Here is a 21,563-nt window from a genome sequence, read left to right on the forward strand (position 1 = left end):
TTCAATTAGTTTACACAAACACACACATGCACACATGTACACATGTACACGTACATATAGACATATATGTGCCACACACACACACACACACACACACACACACACACACACACACACACACATGTAGACATAGACATTAATGTGCCACACACACAGACATAGACATAAATGTGCCACACACATCTTATACACACCCACCAAACAAACACACAAAAAATGTATATGCTCACACCCATCTACACACATCTACACATACACACACACATACACATATGCTTGTACACACATGGAAACATTTACATATAGATGAACATGCATGCACACATGCACACGTTTATGTACACTCATGCACACATACACCCCCCACCCTCCCCACACACATTTACACATGTACAAGCACATGCACACACATGTACAAACCTATGCACATACATGTACAAACCCATGCACATACATGTGCAAACCCATACACATACATGTGCAAACCCATGCATACACATGTATAAACACATGCACATACATGTACAAACACATGCACATACATGTACAAACCCATGCACATACATTTACAAATCCATGCCCATACATGTACAGATACATGCATACAATGTACACAGACACATGCACACTATGAACACATGCATACACACCCACACATTAACAGACCAACCCATGCATGCACACACATGCACAAACACATGCATACAGTGTACACAACCTACAAACAAATGCATACAATGTACAACACACACACACACACACACACACACACACACCACACACACACACCACCACATGCATACACACACATATGTAGACTTTCACACACACATGTACGTAGACATGCACCAACACACACACACACACACACACACACACACACACACATACACACACATGCATACACACACATATGTAGACTTTCACACACACATGTACGTAGACATGCACACACACATGTACGTAAGACATACACACACACACACAACACACACACACACAACACACATACACGACACACACACATGCATACAATGAACACACACACATGCATGCAATGAATACACACATGCATACAAAACAACACACACATGCATACAATGAACACACACACATACACAATGCATACAATGAACACACACACACATGCATACAATGAACACACACACACATGCATACAATGAACACACACACACATGCATACAATGAACACACACACACATGCATACAATGAACACACACACACACACTCACACTCACACTCTCACACATACACATGCACAAGTGTACACACAAATGTATGTAGACATTTACACACACACACAAACACCCTTTGTTCTGAATTCCCTCCCCCTCCCACACATCTCATCATCTTTCACAGACTTTTTTGTGACAATGAAACACATGCTCTGCCCATTACAGTTAATTTATAAGCAGTCTGAAAAAGTTCATAAGTCTACGTAGTGTTCTTTCCAAAATTTTATAACATCACACTTCCTAAGTGTCTTCCCGTCCCGACTGTATTCTACAGTAAAGTCAGCTGTGACCAGTGTGGTTTATTAGGGTCACTTAACTTCCACGTACAGCCATCTCTTTCACCCTGGAATAACAAATAATGCTGTGTTATCTCATTAGATATATGGTAATGACATCAAAATTACAAGAGTTTGAGATGATTATAACTGCCCCTACTAAAAAAGTCTCAAACTTATTGTAAGTACCTCGTATATGTATATGTGTGTGAGTGTATATATAGCATAGGTCAGTGAGTAATTTTGTGAAAGTTGAATGACCTCTGAAAACAATTTTATTTTAGTGGTCTACCAAAGAAAATAAAAATATATTACAGAAAAACCTAGTTTATGATTGTTGAAGCAAATATTTGTTTTGCCCCCATAAATGTCTGTTTATATAGTGGCCTAGTGGTTTACCAGAGGTATCCCTCACTTTGCTAATGATTGCACTTTAGGCTTTACTACAAATTTTACTCTTTTTTGTTTTTTATCTTTTGTACTACCAGTTACCAAGTCAGTTGTTCTAAGCAGTCCATTAATTTATTGTCAATATTTTTTTTTTTTTTCTAACAGGAATAGTTAAAAGCAAGCATTGATTTATCCTTTTATTATCTTAGGAGTAATAAATAAGAGACAGTTTTATAGGTAATTTCCTCAATTACTTGTTAATATATTTAAAATCCATTTGTGATATATAAAATTACAACCATTTCTAAATATATTGGTCATATATAAAAGCTTGCAAATAACTTTTATCATGGGAAGCTTGCATTTTTATTTTTTATGTGTATATATATGTATAGATATATTTGTATGTATTTATGTATATGAACCGCGTTCATGTTGACAAATGTATAAAAGGTATGAATGAGAATGAATATCTTCACAATACAAGAGATGTATTTGACCGGTTTCGACTTTGTCTTCGTCAGAAATACATACATTAAGGGAAATACAGAGTATATATATATCAGACATGAGGTGATGAACTACCTGCTGACTGTGACTTCCCACTTGTTGTTCGTATAATTGCAGCTGCGACCTTTGATAGTTTGAATCTACCCGACGCTGCGTTGATGCTTTTCTCCGTCGCGATGTAAGCAGCTTCCATGACCTTCCTTTTCTGTATGTACAGTCCTCCATGGACTATTTTTGCTTCCTTCCAATTGGGTAGATGTCCAGCTTCATCTACACGTACCACCATGGCGTTGGAAGTTCTATGGTGACGGATGTCAGCTCGATGTTCGCTGATCCTGGTGCTGAAACCTCGCCCTGTTTCACCATAGTAAGCTGTATTGCAACTGCTGCAGGGTACGCGATATACAGCACTGTTAGGGTTGCTTCTGAGCTGCTTCTTGTCCCGTATCATGTCATGTATCTTTTTCCCGGATGTGCTGGTGATTTTCACATTATCGCCAAAGTATCTGCTAATCGTCTGGGAAATGTTACACAACGGTAATATGAGAAAATCATTAGAAGATGTAGGGTTTGGTTTCGTGAGAATATTCTCCACCTTCTTTCAGAGTAGTAATGGATATAATCATTTATGTTTGTAGGCTTCCTGTATACAGAGAAACGTAGGCCGTTGTCACCCTGATGGATCAGAGTGTCCAAGAATTATAGAGGATAAGAGTAAACAAAGAGTTAGCTGCACCCTACTCTTCACATGAAAATGGAACATTTGAGAGATCATACACATAAATTTTTGACATGGCTCAATGTTTACTGACTGAGTCCAAATTACCCAAAGATATATGTGGTTATGCTGTGAAAGCTGCTTGTTACTCAGAAGACTCCAGCAGCAATGCATACTGGAAGACGGCCAAACATCAGCAAAATGAATATTTTGGGAGTAAGAAGTCTGCATATGAACAAGAGAAGAAGAAACTTGATCCCAAGAGTAAGGAAGGAATAATTAATTGTGGGACATTATGACCAGAGCCCAGCCTACTTGTTTACTTTGCAGAATCTCAAACAGTAAAGAAAATATGATATGTAAAGTATATGGAAAACTTAACCAATATAGCTGAACCATTGAATGATGAGTAAACCTCAGATGAAGATGACATCTTGGTGGAGACTAGACTTCAGCAAAAATCACTTCAAGGAAACCAAGGTGAGCCACCAGATAACCTAATTGAAGAAAGAAGATATTCAACTGAAGAAAGACAGAAACCTTCATGATTAAAGGACTACATTACTGATGAACTGGACGACAGCATCTCCAGTTTGACACATAATGGCTTTATACGTCATTGCTACTGAGTGTCATGTATCCCAGTACTAGTCACCTACCAAGAGGGTATTGCATCTCCAGAGGGACTGCAATGGAAGAAAGCAATGGACGAGGAAATCTTGTTTACTTCAGGACAATAACACCTATGACATTACCACACTGCCTGAGTCACATACAGCAGTAGGAAGATGGGTCCAGTGAAACCTGGACCAAACATCAAAGAAATATACAAAGTAAGGTATGTTGCCAAAGGATATTCACAGGTAAAAGATGCTGACTACAGAGAGATTTTTGCACCAACAGCTTTATTGGATGTGGCTGTACCTATAAATATGGTAATACACCAAATGGATGTTAAAACAGCTTATTTGAATACTGATATAGATCATGAAATTTATGTAGAATAACCTGAATGTTTTGAGAAAAAAATAGTGATGGAAATGTTTTGTACTGTAAACTGTAAAAGTCACATTGTGGTCTGAAACAAAGTGGCAATCACAGAGTTATCATTGTCTGTATCTAAAGCATGAAAGGTACAGTGATAATGTTGTGCTCTTATGGGTGGATGGCTTAATTATTGCCAGCAGTAACATGTCCCTGATGAACAATTATAAGAAATCTAGAATAACAAATTTAGGTAAACTAAACTTGTTTCTTGGAATGTCATATGTTACAGGTAAAAATTACATCAAGGTGAATCAAACCAAATATGTAGAAAAGATTTTTGACAGATTCAACATGTTAGATTGTTATGCAAGATATATGCCACATGGAACCGCAATACATAGAGTAAAGTGCAGCAGTCATATATGCATTGACCAGTCAAACTTGCTTAATGCATGCAGGGAAGATGAGTTATTCTACCATATCAACAGTATAAATATGTATATGTATATATAGATAAATATTTGTATGTGTGTGTATATTTATATATATATACACACAAGTATACATATTTGTGTTTTTATGTGCGTATGTGTGCACGTGTACATAATATATATCCACATATGCATATGTTTATATGTGTCTATGTATATGTATATATATTATATGTATATAATATATATATTATGTGTATAAAGTGTATATATATATATATAACATAAATATGCACATACACACATATATGTACATTATATATATATAATGTGCATGTATGTATATACATTATATTTGTTATATATTGTATATTGTATGTATATATTGTATATATATTGTTACACATTTACATATATTTATGTGTGTACATATATATGTATACATATATATATTTATATATATAATATATATTTATGTATATACGCATATGTATATACATATATGTACATATATGTACACACACACACACATATATATATATATATATATATATATATATAGTATGCATATATATATCTATAAACATACATGTATGACTATATATATCTAGGTAGATATAAATATATGTGTTTATGTATATATATACCTATATACTTTGTATGTATATTTTTACATATTTTTATGTATCTGTGAATAACTAAATATACATATGGACATATATATATACATATATGTATATACAGACATATGCATATCCATATATAGACTTCTATATATTTGTAAATCATATATATATATATACACACATGCATATATATACATATACACAAAAATGTTTATGTATAATTGTATAAATCTACAGATTTTTGTATACATATATACGTATAAATGCAAATATGCAAATACTTTTCATATGTATCCTGTGCATATGGAATGCCCCTGATTTTTTCCTTAAGTCGGAGTTCGACAAAACATAGCTCGAATAAACTTTAATTTTTGGGATGAATATTTGCCACAGAGAGCTTCCACTTTAAAATTGCATGCGATTTCCCCCATATATGATTTCGAAATATTATCCTCAGTGTCGTTCACTCGGAATGACTTAGCAAAAGTTAAGTGTGACTGGATATTTGTATAAGAAATATTTCAATGCGCGGGGACTTGTCAGTGTGAGCGATCGTGGGTCGGTGGTCGGCAAAGAAAAGCATACTTACCTGGCACAGGAGATACCGTGATCACGAAGGCGGTTTTCCCAGGGTGAGGCTCACCATTGCACTCCGGTGGCGCTGACCCCTGCGATTAACCCAAATGTGGTTAACTCGAGTGTGCAATTTTTGGTAGCGGGGGACTGCGTTCGCGCTATCCCCCTCATTATAACTCGTTACACACAAGTCTTGGACGGTAGACCCACATTTAAATCGTTACCGAGTTGAATATTCTTGGATAACGTAGCAGCACTTTATAGCTTTTTATTTAATATATTTCGGTTACTTCATATGATAAGCTAACCCAAACTTGCCCGATTATTCTTAATTATACAGATAAGTTACTTTTGATTTTGCATGAAAATATTGATAGGTATTCTGAAATCAACTACCGAATATTTGAACGACTGGAGGTAAAAAAAAAAAAAAAAAAAAAAAAAAATGAATTAAAAATGTATATATATATATTTTTTATTGATATAGGTACGTTAGTTAATGACATCTATGTTTAGACGCTTTAACTATGTTTTGGCAGCAGTGGGTCGGAACACAAAATATTAAACTTGAATAGTTGGAAAACATGGGTAGCAACAGTTTTCTACTGTTAACAACTAATTTTCAAAAAGTTTCGTTGTGTATGTCAGAATGTTTTGCCTAATTTTCTAACGATAGTTTTCTGTGTAGCTGTACAACTAATATAAATGGAAAATTAATGTTTTAGCTGAGGATGAAAGTGGGTTGACGCTTATGTGGTCTAACTCAAGAGTAGTATAAATGTCCAGACTTTTTATTGTCAGGTTAGTTCAGGTCACTTATTTTCTGTGCTTATGTTGATTATGAACCCACCGAAGTGGGCTATATAAAAAATTGAGTAAGACTCATTGAGTTGTTCCCCTCCACGGAAATCTTTAGTAAAAGGCGAAAGATTTATGCGTTTTGAAGGGAAACCAGAGTTACATAAGAAAGGTAAGCGAATTGGCCAACAACGGTAAACCGAGGACTCGTAGAGCGATGAGTATAAGGGCAAGAAAGACATCTTGAAATAAACATTATTGTTATTTTATCTAACAAGGATTAGCACTCACAAAAGTGTGTGGTTATATTTGCATTAACCAAGTATATATGCCAGGTAGTTTGAACGTGATTGAATTTAACAATTAAAATTGAAAGCTCGCATATGAAGAGGAATGTAGTTCTTTTAAATAATTAACCACCGAGATGATGGTTTAAAGATACATGAACCTTTTGATTCCCGTATCATACTATCTTAGAGTACCTAGATATGTGCACCTTGAATTTTATTGGAGATGCATTGGAATAGGTTCTGAAGAAATATACATTTATTGTTCATATAGTTTAGTTTAGACCCTGTTCCACGTTATTTGATATGTATAAAAGTCTAGTTTTAAACTGTATAGTATATATCTTATGTTTAGATATATATTATTTAGATATAATATAGGTGTAGAGTAGGCAGATACTATAAAATGAGCAAACTACGTGCACATATTGCACCATACATATACCAACATATGAACACAGGAAAATCCGTTGTAGGAGAACAAAGTCATCAGTAAAATGTAGTCTAAGAGTGAATTTATAATGTGAAAGTATGATCATACTTTATAGGATCACTTCTATAGTGCGATTGCCGGGTTTCTCGCCGAGATTCTCGGAATATATTCAACCACGATGAGGACTGTTAGTGTAATCCTCTGAGCGGGAAGCTGCTCTCAAGTGTTTTACTTGAGAGATTTGATGACCGTTCTGACTCGGTTTACCGATGTTCAGAGGAGGATGACACAGGCTGAGTGGTTGAATATCAATCCACAAGAAGTATTCTTGAACTTTTGAAAACTCCTGATAAGGAGAAAAAAAAAAGAAGTATCTGAGAGGATGAAAACTTACCGCTTCTTGGCTTTCAAAATCCGAAAACTGAGTACCTGTAACTGAAGTGAAGTTTGACTGCTTATAATTAATGTAACTATATTTGTGGTTTCAAATGTTTAAACCAAATTCAAATAATAAATAACTTTTTACTAGACAAGCAGCACTACACACATCATAATTGTGCTTGTCTACTTTGATGTCATTATCAGTAATGCTGCCACTATCATTACAAGGTCCTTCCCCCTAGTTGACTTTGAATTTCAAGAAGTTTTTCAGTAGTCTTGCTGGATTTTTCCAGGCCTAAAACTATTTTTCAAGGATGTATTTTGAACAAAATATGAGGTATACAATACTCTGCCACAAATTCCTACTAGTACTTGTCTTTAAGCACTAAACTATCAAAATAGAGAGTATAACTAGAGCAACAGTGTTCAAACCAAATTTCCAATAATAACTTATTTTTCTTAAATGTACGCTCACCAGACAAGCAGCACTATTACTTATCATAAAACGTGAAGTTTGATTGCTTATAATTAATATAACTATTTTCGTGACTTCAAACGTTTAAACCAAATTTCCATTAATAAATAACTTTTTATTTATTAATACTACTACACAAGCAGCACTATTACATATCGTAATTGTGCTTGGGCTACTTTGATGTCATTATTGTCAGTAATGCTGCCTCTACCACTGTTTGTCTTATTACAAGGTCCATTCCCCTATTTGAATCTGAAATTCAAGAAGTTTTTCAGGAATTTTCCATGCCCAAAACCATTTTTCAAGGATGTATTTTGAACACAATATGACACACAAGTTTTTAAGATGTATACAATACAAATTCCTATTAGTACTGGTCTTTAAGCACTAAACTATCGAAATAGAGAATACAACTAGAGCAAGAGTGAATATAATGGTCCACGGGTGTGTGACAAAACAAAGTAATCAAATCTCTGGAACCAAGGGTGTAACATGAAAATGATTCTTTTCATTTTATATCATGACACAGACGCTTTTCCTAAAATGAGTCAGTCAATATAAATTTCCATGACTTTTCCAAGATTTCCTTTTGAAAATTCATTTTTCAAGATTTTCCGGACCTGGACAAAATAAATGCTGGAATTTAATTTTATACAGGAAGTCCAGGTGACGGAAGGACCCTTTATTACTATTACTATTCTTGAGTTCTGTACCCCCGGAAGGACCCTTTATTACTATTACTATTCTTGAGTTCTGTACCCCCTGTTTTACTTCATGTAAATATGAGACTTGGTAGCAGGAATATTGTAAAGGTATGAATGAACCTGAAATCGTGCTTAACATCGGACACGAATCGTAATTATGTATTACCAAGCATCCTTACAGTAGAGGATAAAAATGTGTAAATTGATTAGTAGAACATTAAGAGAAATTTCGTCTTAGTACAGAATAGTAATCACCTGGAAATCCAGGCAAAGTGGTATGAAATCGTAAATTTGTCAAATATTCAATGTTAAGCTTAACTCGCTGAACATGATGTGACAAGTATAGCATATCAAACTAATCAATTCTGTTTAGTGGTCTAATGGTTTGATTCTGTGGATTATCCGCGTAATGTTTGAGTCTGTCATGGAGTGTATTTTTATTTTTTATTTTATTAGGTGTAGTAAACCACTAGAAATCGGTGTGACATTTTTCCGTTATTTTTTAACAGAAATCACGCGACCGACATATAATGTTATCCGAAAAGTTTATACAAGGTTTTGATTAAAATCCTCGGTGGGAATGGAACAGGTTTGAAGGTACTGTATTACCTGGCCGATTCTCGACAACGTTGTAGGAAAGCGCCACCGACTCCTGTTTACAGAGTGGACTTTGGTGTCCTGCAAATTTTAATAATTTTAATTTGTTGGAATGATATCCTCCCCGGAGGGAGTGGACCAATCCCGGAGGTACTGCAATACCGGGCCGATCCGCGGCAAAGGTGGAGCAAGCCCCTAGCACTTCGCCATTTTCCAAAAATCAGTTTAATATCGTAGATCCCACATGGGGATCGTATCAGATATTAAGCTGATAAGAACAGATACTACACTTTGATCTTAGCCAAAAGGCCGAGAAGCGATACTGAAAGAAAGTTGAAAGTGTGTCCTAGAAAATGTTTCTGTGGACTTGCTAGTGAAGTTCTTTATAGATAGCAGGGCGTAAACGACATGACGTTGGAAATTATTTAAATCTTGATTGCCATATGAGAATGTTTCCTATATGAAAATTCGAAAAAAACTGTTGCTAGGATTTTCAACGTTGGATAACTTCATCGGACTCTAAAGAAAGTACATGTGGGCAAAAACTTTTAGCTTTTTAACCAACTGCCGCACGCCCACACTAATAAGCGCACCTCACATGTCCGCATACATATGCACGGCCGCACTTATAGACACTCACGTTCGTAAACATACTGTGTAAATATATATATATATATATATATCATGTATGTGTGTACATATTTATTTTTTCATAAAAGTAAACGACCACATAATGTTTACGCAAGTATACCCGTAAAAACGACTTGTACGTTTTCTATTGGTAAAAAATCTTTAAACCTGCCATAAATACAATTTACTAAATTTGATTATACTTCCCATATGATATTAGCCTAGCGTAATATAATGGAGATCTAGTGCATACCTAAATGAGCATTAAAATCATATATTATATATATGCAAATATGTATATTCATCTCAATATTGCATTTATGCGAACATGTATATCCATCTGTATTTATGCATGTGTGGATGGATTCGATGGATATGTGTGTGTATGAGTGTGAGTGCGCGTACATGGCTATACGTATGTCATATAGAATGATAAAATTAATGCCACAAAAAAAAAAAAAAAAAACATTCACTCTACGATATGTAATGGGTAATTTACATTCAATGCCTTGTAAATGAACGTTTTGTTTCTAAACACTGTTTTGAAATGTGTTTCATTCACTAGGAGTTTTTTCGGAAAACTAAAATCAAACGCGCCACTCGTGTACGAGACTTTGACCAGCTCGGACCTCTCTCTTTTCAGACGCAGCAGCAATAGACCCAAGCCTTGTGCCACAGGAGCTACCCTGGTGTCCGGGGCCTCTCGTCTCGCTCGGCGCTATTGCTTCTGAGTTTTTTAACGTAATTTACGTAGAGTAAATCTGATTTTTTCAGCATTTTGTGCTTTGCCTGCACCTTCAGTGCATTGATTTTGCAGGTCACACGAGACTACAGTAGGCGTAGTCAGCACCCCACCTCAGACCCGCAGCTCTCTTCTACACCAGGGCAGCCCTTACGGGCTTTGACCCCTGGGTAGGGAGGCCCAGTAGTCTGGGGCGTCCTTTGGGCGCACTTTTTCTTTATTCTAAATTCTCTTCCTCTCTTCATGTGACTTCCCTGAGCCTACCGGAGTACCCTTGTGGGCTCCCGTATTCGCTTGGGGGGTGGGCATCGAATTACCGCCCTTCGCACTAGGCAAGTTCGGCGGTAAGGAGGTGTCTTCCACATAACTCGATCCCTCTGTGGTACTGGAGAACGCAACCAGGCTTCCACTGGGGGGGTAGAGGACGGAAACTGCCACACTCTTCTCTTAGCTATTGCTGTTAGGTTGTTCAACGATAGTTAAGGGTTAACTGGTCCCTTCAGGACAACGGGCACGGGCCCAGGGGTCGGACTCGGTCCGATACCCAGCATGTGCGATTCCTCGGCTAACCCTCCTCCTCCTCAAGGAGGGGGGACGACCCATGACTCCTCTAAGACTAATGCGACCTTGAACAACGGAACCCCTACTGCTGACAAACGTGAACGACGATTCTTTTCCATCCCTCCACAGAATGCAAGGTATCTGACTGTCAAATGCGTGAATGAAAATCAATCGCTTTTGAATGTGAGCCCCTTCATCATCAAGAAGGTCCTTGATGGTCAAGTGGACGGCGATTTTGATTTTGTCAAGAAATTGCGAGATGGTAGCCTCCTTGTAAAAGTGCAATTCAACTCCCAGATTAAGGACTTGCTTAAACTGACGCAAATTCATGATTTGAAGGTCAACGTAACTATCCCCATTGGCCCCAATACCTGCAAGGGAGTAATCTTTAGCAGGGATTTGAGGACAATGGAGGAGAGTGAAATTCTGGAAAATATGAAGGACCAAAGCGTAGTGGACGTGAACTGCATGACCAAGAAAGACGGGAATGTGCGAACAAAAACCGGATTGTGCTTTTTGACCTTTGCTTCAAGTAAAATTCCTGAGTATGTCACGGTTGGATATGAACGTGTCCAAGTGCGACCTTACATTCAAAAACCTATGCGCTGTAATAGATGCCAAAAATTTGGACACACCTCATTACGATGCAATGATAAGGATACCAATAAATTTACTTGTGGTAAATGTACTGGAGATCATGACACTGCTGTATGTACTGAGACTTCGCTCAAGTGTGCTAACTGTGGAGGTCCCCATCAATCTGGCTCTGCCGAGTGCAGCAGCTTGAAGAAGGAGACTGAAATATTAGCATACATGAGAGGACATGATGTTAGTTACCGTGAAGCCAAGAGGAAAGTTGAAGGTTTGACCAGCAAACCCAATACTTCCTACGCCTCAGCAGCAACTAACAACACTTCCAGTGCAAACGGCATCAGTCAGGAACTTGCAGCTAAGGATAAAGAAATTGCTGAATTAAAGGAAACGGTCAAGGAATTAATGAGTCAAATCAAAGAATTGAAAGATACAATTCAACAAATTGCTGAATCAACCCAGCAAAAGCAGCAGCATCATAAGGAGGATGATACCAAAACACAGTCTGGATCGCACCTTCTCGTCCAGGCGGCTCCTGCTAGGACTTCGTCTGGTGTTTGGTCTGCTTCTCGAAGTAGATCATCCTCCACCGGGCGTCTCCCTGGCAGCGAGACGCAGGACATGGAGGCTACTGTCTCCAAAAATACCCATGGAAGGCCCCTGGGTAGCGAGGGAGAGGAGGACGAACCTCCCTCCCAGAAAAAGAAAATTAAAACTGGCGGACAAGGCACTTCCAAACCCCCATAAAACGTAATCATCGCGTTAACCATTATACAATGGAACTGTCGAAGTATTAGATCTAAAGTAAACGACCTCAGATTATTAGCCTCGTCCTATGCTCCCGATATTATAGTCTTACAAGAAACACACTTAAACAACCTCGTCTGCGACGAGGTCGTATCACTCAGAAACTACCATTTGTGTCGGAAGGATCGTGAGGGTAGGGGTGGAGGCGGAGTCGCCATGTACATCCACCAAAGCCTCCCTTTTACAGAAGTATTTATTGATTCTACTTTGGAGGTTGTCGCATGCAAAGTAAAAATCAATAACACGTATCTGGCTACATGTTCGGTTTATTGTCCCCCTGATAAAGTGGTAATTTATGATGAGCTCTTTGCTCTTCAGGATAGTCTGCCACAAAATAAAGTAATTTTAGGTGATTTTAATGCTCATCATACATTATGGGGTTCCCTGCGGGCGGATGATAGAGGTGAGCAAGTAGTTAAGCTGATTAACGACTCTGATTTAGTCCTTCTGAACGATGGTAGCCCAACACGGGTAGACGATAATACCGGGAATTTGAGCTTTATAGACTTATCACTGGTCTCATCATCAGTAGCAGCCAAGTGCCTGTGGCACACCATTGACGACTCGTTGGGAAGCGATCATCTTCCTATTTTGATTAAATATTCATGCGACACAGCAAGAACGCCTTCAGCGCCTAAATTTAACGTAAAAAGAGCAGACTGGGTCGCCTTCACAAGGAGCGTCAAGCTCGAACTTGTTGGAGAAACCATTGATGATAAAGTAAACAATATTCAGAATTCGATTTTAGAAGCAGCTTTGCTATCCATTCCTAAAACTTCGACAGATAGCGTTAAGCATAGAGTTCCATGGTGGACACCAGATTGCCGCAGGGCGCTGTGCCGACGCAATAAGGCCTACAGGCTTTTCAAAAATAACATCAATAATGAGAACTTTTGCAACTACAAACTAGCAAGAGCTAGGGCTCGTAGAGTAATTAGACAAGCTAAAAGAGACTCCTGGCGTAGCTTTGTCTCTACAATCAATAGTAATACAAAAATATCAGAGGTTTGGTCCACTGTCAAAAAAATTAATAAAAACAAAACATCCTGCAAAATTAAAAACATCATCCACGAGGGAACAAATTTCGATTCACCAAAAGACATTGCTAATGTACTCGCCAGGCAGTTCTCTTATACAAGCAGCTCAGCAAACTACCATCCTGCTTTCCTGCCCACCAAGGAAGCCGCTGAGCTGCAGCCTATTCACTTTGCCACAGGAGATGACTTTGATTATAATAAAGACCTAACAATGAATGAGCTTGTCCGAGCCCTAGAAGCCTGTAGAGGAACATCCCCGGGCCCCGATGAGATTCGATATGAGATGATGAAGCATCTTAATCATGATGACATGATTAAGTTGCTAGAAGTGTACAATGAAATTTGGAAAAGCCACACTTTTCCAAACTCATGGCACTTCGCCCACATCATTCCTGTATTGAAAGGAGGGGGTAATCCCAGAACTGCCATCTCCTACCGACCAATTGCGTTGACAAGTTGCTTATGCAAGGTCATGGAACGAATTGTTAATAGTAGGCTATTGCATTTTTTAAATAGCAGTAATTTACTAGTTGACGAGCAGTGCGGCTTAGGAAAGGGACGCCAAACTCTCGATCAACTAGTAAAGCTGGACAGTCATATTCAAGAGGCAATTGCCAAAAAAGATTTTTTGATTTCAGTATTTTTAGATATAGAAAAAGCCTACGACATGACATGGCGATATGGCCTACTCAGAAAACTTTATGCTTTCGGATTACGTGGAAACTTGCCTTGTTTTATTCAAAATTTCATTTCTGACAAAACGTTCTCTGTCAAACTTTTTGCCGACAATGTCACTTTTTCGGACATTTTTGTCCAGGCAAACGGGGTCCCACAAGGAAGTGTCTTGTCGCCAACATTATTTCTATGTATGATTAATGACATCCTACCAGCTCCCCCTCGAAATCTTAAATACTCACTGTACGCCGATGATTGTGCATTGTGGCATTCCAGCAACAATGCAGAGTTCTCGGCAAATCGTATCCAACTCGCATTGGATATGATTCATAACTGGGGCCTCCAGTGGGGTTTTAAGTTTTCCATTAGAAAGAGTATTGGGGTAATTTTTTCACATAGAAAGATACCAAATATCAGACTAACTTTAGATAACCACCCAATACCCATTCAAAATTCTGCTAGATTTCTTGGTCTACTCTTTGATTGTAGACTTAATTGGAAAGACCACATTGGTCAGTTAAAGAATAAATGTCAAAGAGCACTAAATTTATTAAAGTGCATTGCTGGTAATAAATGGGGAGCTGATAGGAAGTCTTTGCTAATGATATATAAAGCCCTGGTTAGGTCTAAAGTAGATTATGGGTCAATCGTGTATGATTCGGCATCGAAAACAAGTTTGAAAGGATTGGATGCTGTGCAGAATGCCTGTTTACGTGTGTGTCTTGGAGCCCTGAAGTGCACTCGGATCGAGCGTCTTGAGGTGGAGTCAGGAGTACCTCCCCTCCGACTCAGACGCGGCCAATTAGCCCTGACCTATGCCGCTAAGGTGGCTCGATACCCGAGCCATCCCAATGGCAATGGAGGCATTAGGCCCTTTGCCACAAGACTCCACGACCTCGTCGAGAAAGTCGGTATAGATCTCTCTACTATTGATACCCTGGTTCAGTCAAACATAGCGCCATGGGAAACACCCAATTTTTCCATCATGGAAGCTTGGCTTCCATCAGCTAAGGCCATGGCGCCGGAGGGTGAGGTACGCCAGCGGTTTAGAGAGATCCTTATTAAGCATTTATCCTTTTTTGATATATACACACGGCTCCAAGACAAATGAGGGTGTGGGTGCGGGTGTATGGTCGACTGAATGTGAACTAAAGTTTAGACTGCCGAATCATACATCGATTTTTCTTGCTGAACTTTTTGCCATTGACAAAGCTATTGATTTTGCTCTATCGACGACCCACGATAGAATAGTTATTTTCTCCGATTCATTAAGTTCACTTAAAGCTATTAAATCCTTAGAAACCACTAAAAATGAATTGCTGGGTAATATCATTCGTAAGTTACACGGTGCCAATAAATCAATCAAGCTAATATGGGTACCAGGCCACTCTGGTATCCATGGCAATGAACAGGCTGACAAATTAGCCGGGTCAACTGACGATTTGGACATTACCATAATTCGTACAGATCTCAGGTGTTTTGTGTCTCTTATAAAAGCAAAAATACATCTCCTGTGGCAAAGTGAGTGGACCAACCTCCAACTCACAAACAAAATCAAGAACACAATAGAGCCGTGGGACACCTCCCACAGAAGAGAAAGAAGAGAAGAGGTGGTGTTGGCACGCCTAAGAACAAACGCCACAAGACTCACCCACCTCACACCATACATCGAAAAAAGATTCCCTCCACAATGCCCCCATTGCACAAGCCATCTTACAATAGCCCATATCCTCATAACCTGCCATAAATTCAATAATAACAGACAAACCATAAAAAATTACTGCAGAATAAACAATATACCATTCGCAACATCAAATCTATTATCCGATAATGAAAAAATAATAACTAAAGTAATTGCTTTTCTAAGGGAGACAAAACTTTATGACCTTATATAGATTGATAGAATAAATAGGATCCATTGGCTTAATAACCTTGGCCATGTGCCGCTGGTTGATAGCCAAGAAATCCAACAAAAAAAAATAAAAAAAAATCAAACTGTGATATTTGTATACAATATTGTAGTGCGCGTAGACTTCTCAGTATAGGCGGGCGTGGGTCGATGCGTGGCTTCGGAGAGCATACTTACCTGGCACAGGAGATACCGTGATCACGAAGGCGGTTTTCCCAGGGCGAGGCTCACCATTGCACTCCGGTGGTGCTGACCCCTGCGATTAACCCAAATGTGGTTAACTCGAGTGTGCAATTTTTGGTAGCGGGGGACTGCGTTCGCGCTATCCCCCTTACAATATTGGTTTTACCAAAAAATTATCCTTAGCCACCTGTCGACTTATGAAGCTCTTCTCTGCTTGCTTCTTCGTTAGCTTAGTTTGTCAAAGCAGCCCACTGGAAGAAAAGTGCCTAATGATAACACTGATATGTTATTCCGAAAGCACACAAATATTACAAATCACTCGTTCGAGGATATTGATGTATATCGTAAACGTGTAAAAGTATCGAAATGCAGAAGAAAATCCAGATCAGTATCATGGTAGTCTTTATTTTGGGAACAATAAAGCATTTTTACGATTCAAGTAATATGCATGGTTATTGGGCAATATTATAGGTGCTGTGAATCGGTCTTTTAATGAGGAATAATGAACAGTTGATCTAAATGTAGATGTAAATGAGGTGTGTGTATGCTAGAATATTAATGCAACTATACTGTTTTTTTTTTTTTTTTTTTTTTTTTTTGTGCGAAAGCTCATTATGTTTAGCATAAATTTCTTCATTATTGAATTTTTAAGTTCTAAATTCAAGATGGAAAGACTCAGTTGATATGAAAATCTATGTTCCTCATAATATAGACTATGTATTTCAATTATAAGCTTATATCTTGTTTGAACCCAGGGAAGTGGGCTATAGAGAAATTGAGTAAGACTCATCGAGTTGTTCCACTCCACGGAAGTATTTAGTAAAAGGCAAAATATTTATCCATTTTGAAGGGAAACCAGAGCTAACAAATGGGAACCTTAGTACCAATAAAAGTGGATCGAGTGCATATAAGAAAGTATAGGCTAAGAAACTTATATTGAAAGAAATCTTGCTATTTTGTTTAATAAAAATCAACGCATGTAATAGGAATTGTATATTCATGATATATTAAATGTGTATAAATATACATGTAGATACATATATTTATATATTTTTTTATGTGTATATACATATTGATATATATATATATGTTTAAATATACATTTATATATATATTACATATAGATTTATTAATATTAATGTACATATATATTTGTATAAAAGATATGAACAAGAATGAATATCTTCACAATACAAGAGATGTATTTGACCGGTTTCGACTTTGTCTTCGTCAGAAATACATGTATTTCTGACGATATTGTGCAGATTTACCAGTCCTTTGTTGGCAAAATATGAATTATGCTTCTTTCATTCTAACCCCAAATATGTTACCTAGGATTTTATTTAAAGTTTGGAAAATATATATTTTACCAAAGAATATCAATCACATATGAAAAACGAAGATATTGATAATTCGTGTTGTCACAGGGACTCAAAAACAAGTATTCCATTGTTCTACGCCATGGCGATGGTAGTAAATAATTATGTTAATCCTTTTTTACAATATTGGAATATATATTTAGTGTGATATTCATAACCATATTTTGTTTACATATTTTGTTACTACTGATACTCATGTTCATTGTTATTTACACATATTTATAACAGGGCAGAAAGTCAAGGGACTGTTAGTAAATCTACCTTACTCATTATAAAACTTATTTACAAGAGTAAGCAAGAAACCTGTTGCTCTCGTTCGCTCTGTAATAACCTCAAAGATCTGTCAGTGAAAATAGTGAACTACATAAAGCCATCATATTATTAAAGTGGTGAAATAAAAGTGTTACGTTACCCATTCCACCACGTTTATTTGTTCCAGGTGCATGCGATACTTTCTTGAACGAGAATTCTCTCTCCCCTTTCTTTGTATTTCTCTCTGTCTGTCTGCCTCTCTCCCTCCCTCTTTCTCTATCTATCTGTGTCTTTTCTCTCTCTCACTCTGTTGATAGTGGCACTGAAGACGTGTGAAAGAGGCGCGGGACCTCTTGTCAGTGGTCATGAAGGATCTGCTTTTTAATACTTCTGATTAATACCCTGAGCACTATGAGCGCACCAACCAGTTGTAAGTGTAATTGTTATTACTGTAATGCAAGTCATCAGTAATATTTTGATGATGAAATTATTTGGTAATCTGTATTACATGAAAATAAACATGCATGATACACAGGTGCGAAAAACACTCTTCTGCTGCAGTACATCAAATCACCCAAATCAGATATTTACATGTCAGAAGGAATTTCCTTCCATAAGGTTTCACGATTATGTATAGGCGGAGAATGTGTTGTTATCGTTATCGCATTAACAAAGTATCAATGTATCGGTATCGCTTTTATCAATCCCATGCTACTACAAATAAAAATAATGGAGATAATAATGGAAATACAAGCAATAATGAAACTGATAATACCAATAACAAACAGCAATATTGTAACAACATTGTAACAGTGGCGACAATGTGCAGATTTATAACCGTGTACAGTATCATTTTACTCAGTTTCTTAGACATTACTTGTGCACCCTACATTCTTTACAGAGTTGCACAGTTCAAAAATTGGTAAAAGGTTTAAGGCAGGTGCATAAAAGTGGTTACGTTGATTTAGCATTGCTTATCCTGATACTGGTTAGTTGTGATGGATGTATATACTGTGGAGGATCTCAATAATATGACTAGAATGTCATAATAATTAAGGTTGATGCATATAATGTGGAACATCTCAGTGATACGATATTTAATGTCGGTGGAATTTATGCCAACGATCATACCACGTTGAAAGCACCGCTTCTCGTCCGATCAGCGAAGTTAAGCAACATTGGGTCTGGTCAGTACTTGGATGGGTGACCGCCTGGGAACACTAGATGCTGTTGGCATTTTATTATATATGGTTAGGGTGTTTTTGGACTTTCATATAATTTATAGTTGCTCTTACTATATTTGTGTAAAGAAATCAATTGAAATTATGCTTCAGTCTATAGGACACAGTAAAATTCCTCGTCGTCGGAAAGAGGGAGAAGGATAGACAGAAAGCAAATATGCAATTCTGCACTCCAAACAATTCACTAAATTTCTGGTGCTAAACAGATGTTGCAGTAGTTTTTGAAAGAAAAAATAATTGAACCAGTAGAATTATATTAGTTATGTTATTAACAATCGTGTTAGTAATGATACCTATAAAAGAACAATAATAAAATGATTGCAATAAAGATATCAATCTAACATAAAACTCACGATTAAGTTTTCTTAGTATATTTGTCATCAGTTTTGAAGCTTTGGTACTGTACCATTCCTTGTAGCCTTCCAGTGACAAAAAAAAAAAAAAAAAAAAAAAAAAAAACACTTTAAAAAATCAGTGCCGTCTATGTGTGTTCTTACCGTAAATATACAGGCTGCTAATTCAACCGCTAACGATACTAAATATTCGGATGCGTGACCGTCTGGGAACACCAGACGCCACTTTTTCGGTAGACAGCTGTAGAAATCAATAAATTATAAATAAGGTTAACAAGCATAATCACAAGCATACAACACAACATTTGGTCCAGCTTCTGCGCTAGATAAAGCAGATATAGAAAATTATATATGGAAATATTCCAAGCAAATAATTGCTTATTAGGAAACTGCATATCAAGATAGCGACATGTCCACGACCTTGAAGTACAATAATCTACTATTCCCAATTTGTAATTATTTTTGTCATAATTATCAGTATGATTATTATCGTAATTACTGATATAATGATTAAGATGGCCATGTTCACAATGGTTATTATTTTTTCATACCATGATCACTATTATTAATTGAATATAATTAATAAGATACTAATTATCATTAAAGAAGAATTAGTTATTATCACCAGCCTTTTTACTATTTAATTTTTGCTTAACCCATTTGTCCCGGATTTATGTTCTGTCCCCTGTAGTTTTTGGTGAATTTTGTTACATACAGATGGCTCCACGTTCTCAGCCGGCAAGGAGTCTATCAGTAGGCCCTAGTTACCGATCCTGATTTTCCCAATTGCTGGGAAAATGTGTTTTTCTTAATAATACCATTGCTATCGATACTGTTATTATTGTTATTGATGTTATGATTAATAAATTGTCAATAAAATATTTTAGACAATGAAATGATACAAAAGACCCTTTCCTGAAGTGAAGGAAAAGGATAAACAGGTGAAATAGGTAGTTCTGATAAGTGGCTATTTGTTAATAAATAACTTGTAGAGCCATCTATTTGTAAATACAATAAATAAACGTGTAATACAGTGGGCATGGCATGTATTCTTGCCACATGGGGCGAATGAGTTAAGTTATCATCCATAATATCACCAGTGTCATTGATATAACCAAATCATGATTTAGATTCATCATTGCAGTAGTATCATGATTACCACTATATTAACAGTGATGATAATATTAATGACAGCAATGATCTTATAATAAAAAGAATAATGATGGATATAATAATACTAGTGATAATCCTAATAATACAGATAAAAAAAAAAAAACAATAATACTTATAATACCACCAAAACATTATATGAAAGCATTCAAGGTTTAAGATTCTGTAATAATGAGCATTTCTGCTTATGATTAGCTATACCGTTTAGCTCTTCCTAATGTGCAAGAGATACATTGCATGTGTACACAGATTTATAACCATATACAATGTCATTTTACTCAATTTCTTATGCATTACTTAATTAGTAAAAAGGCATACGGCAGATGTATGGAAATGGTGACAGTTGAGTTAGAATTGTCTATACTGCCGATCGTGGTCGGTTGTTATTGTTGCATGAGTGGAATTGATGTCGAACAAATTGCAAGTAGAACAGCGAAGGGAAGTACAGGAAAACACACGATTATGCCGAAGGCCTTTTCACTTCACTTTTTCATCATGCCTTGATGAAGTAGTAAAGTGAAAAGGCCTTCGGCATATTCGTGTGTTTTCCTGTACTTCCTTTCGTTGTTCTTATTGTTCCATATATTG

At 36.9% G+C, this 21,563-nt stretch overlaps 7 non-coding genes across 7 annotated transcripts; 4 read left to right on the forward strand and 3 right to left on the reverse strand.

Annotated features, from left to right (window-relative positions):
- Positions 1–5,775: 5,775 nt before the first annotated feature.
- Positions 5,776–5,938, forward strand: LOC125030057. Its single transcript, XR_007115259.1, has one exon. It is a non-coding gene; the product is annotated as a U1 spliceosomal RNA (small nuclear RNA).
- Positions 5,939–6,612: 674 nt separating this feature from the next.
- LOC125030155 lies at positions 6,613–6,730 on the reverse strand. The gene has a single exon (XR_007115344.1). It is a non-coding gene; the product is annotated as a U5 spliceosomal RNA (small nuclear RNA).
- A 656-nt stretch (positions 6,731–7,386) lies between these two features.
- Positions 7,387–7,590, forward strand: LOC125030116. The gene has a single exon (XR_007115310.1). It is a non-coding gene; the product is annotated as a small nucleolar RNA U3 (small nucleolar RNA).
- Positions 7,591–9,573: 1,983 nt separating this feature from the next.
- On the reverse strand, positions 9,574–9,766 carry LOC125030083. The gene has a single exon (XR_007115281.1). It is a non-coding gene; the product is annotated as a U2 spliceosomal RNA (small nuclear RNA).
- A 6,800-nt stretch (positions 9,767–16,566) lies between these two features.
- LOC125030044 lies at positions 16,567–16,729 on the forward strand. Its single transcript, XR_007115246.1, has one exon. It is a non-coding gene; the product is annotated as a U1 spliceosomal RNA (small nuclear RNA).
- A 598-nt stretch (positions 16,730–17,327) lies between these two features.
- On the reverse strand, positions 17,328–17,444 carry LOC125030176. The gene has a single exon (XR_007115364.1). It is a non-coding gene; the product is annotated as a U5 spliceosomal RNA (small nuclear RNA).
- A 1,884-nt stretch (positions 17,445–19,328) lies between these two features.
- Positions 19,329–19,447, forward strand: LOC125030191. Its single transcript, XR_007115378.1, has one exon. It is a non-coding gene; the product is annotated as a 5S ribosomal RNA (ribosomal RNA).
- The last annotated feature ends 2,116 nt before the right edge of the window (positions 19,448–21,563 follow it).

Source organism: Penaeus chinensis, chromosome 10 (assembly GCF_019202785.1).
Source record: "Penaeus chinensis breed Huanghai No. 1 chromosome 10, ASM1920278v2, whole genome shotgun sequence".
NCBI classification, from domain to species: Eukaryota; Metazoa; Arthropoda; class Malacostraca; order Decapoda; family Penaeidae; genus Penaeus; species Penaeus chinensis.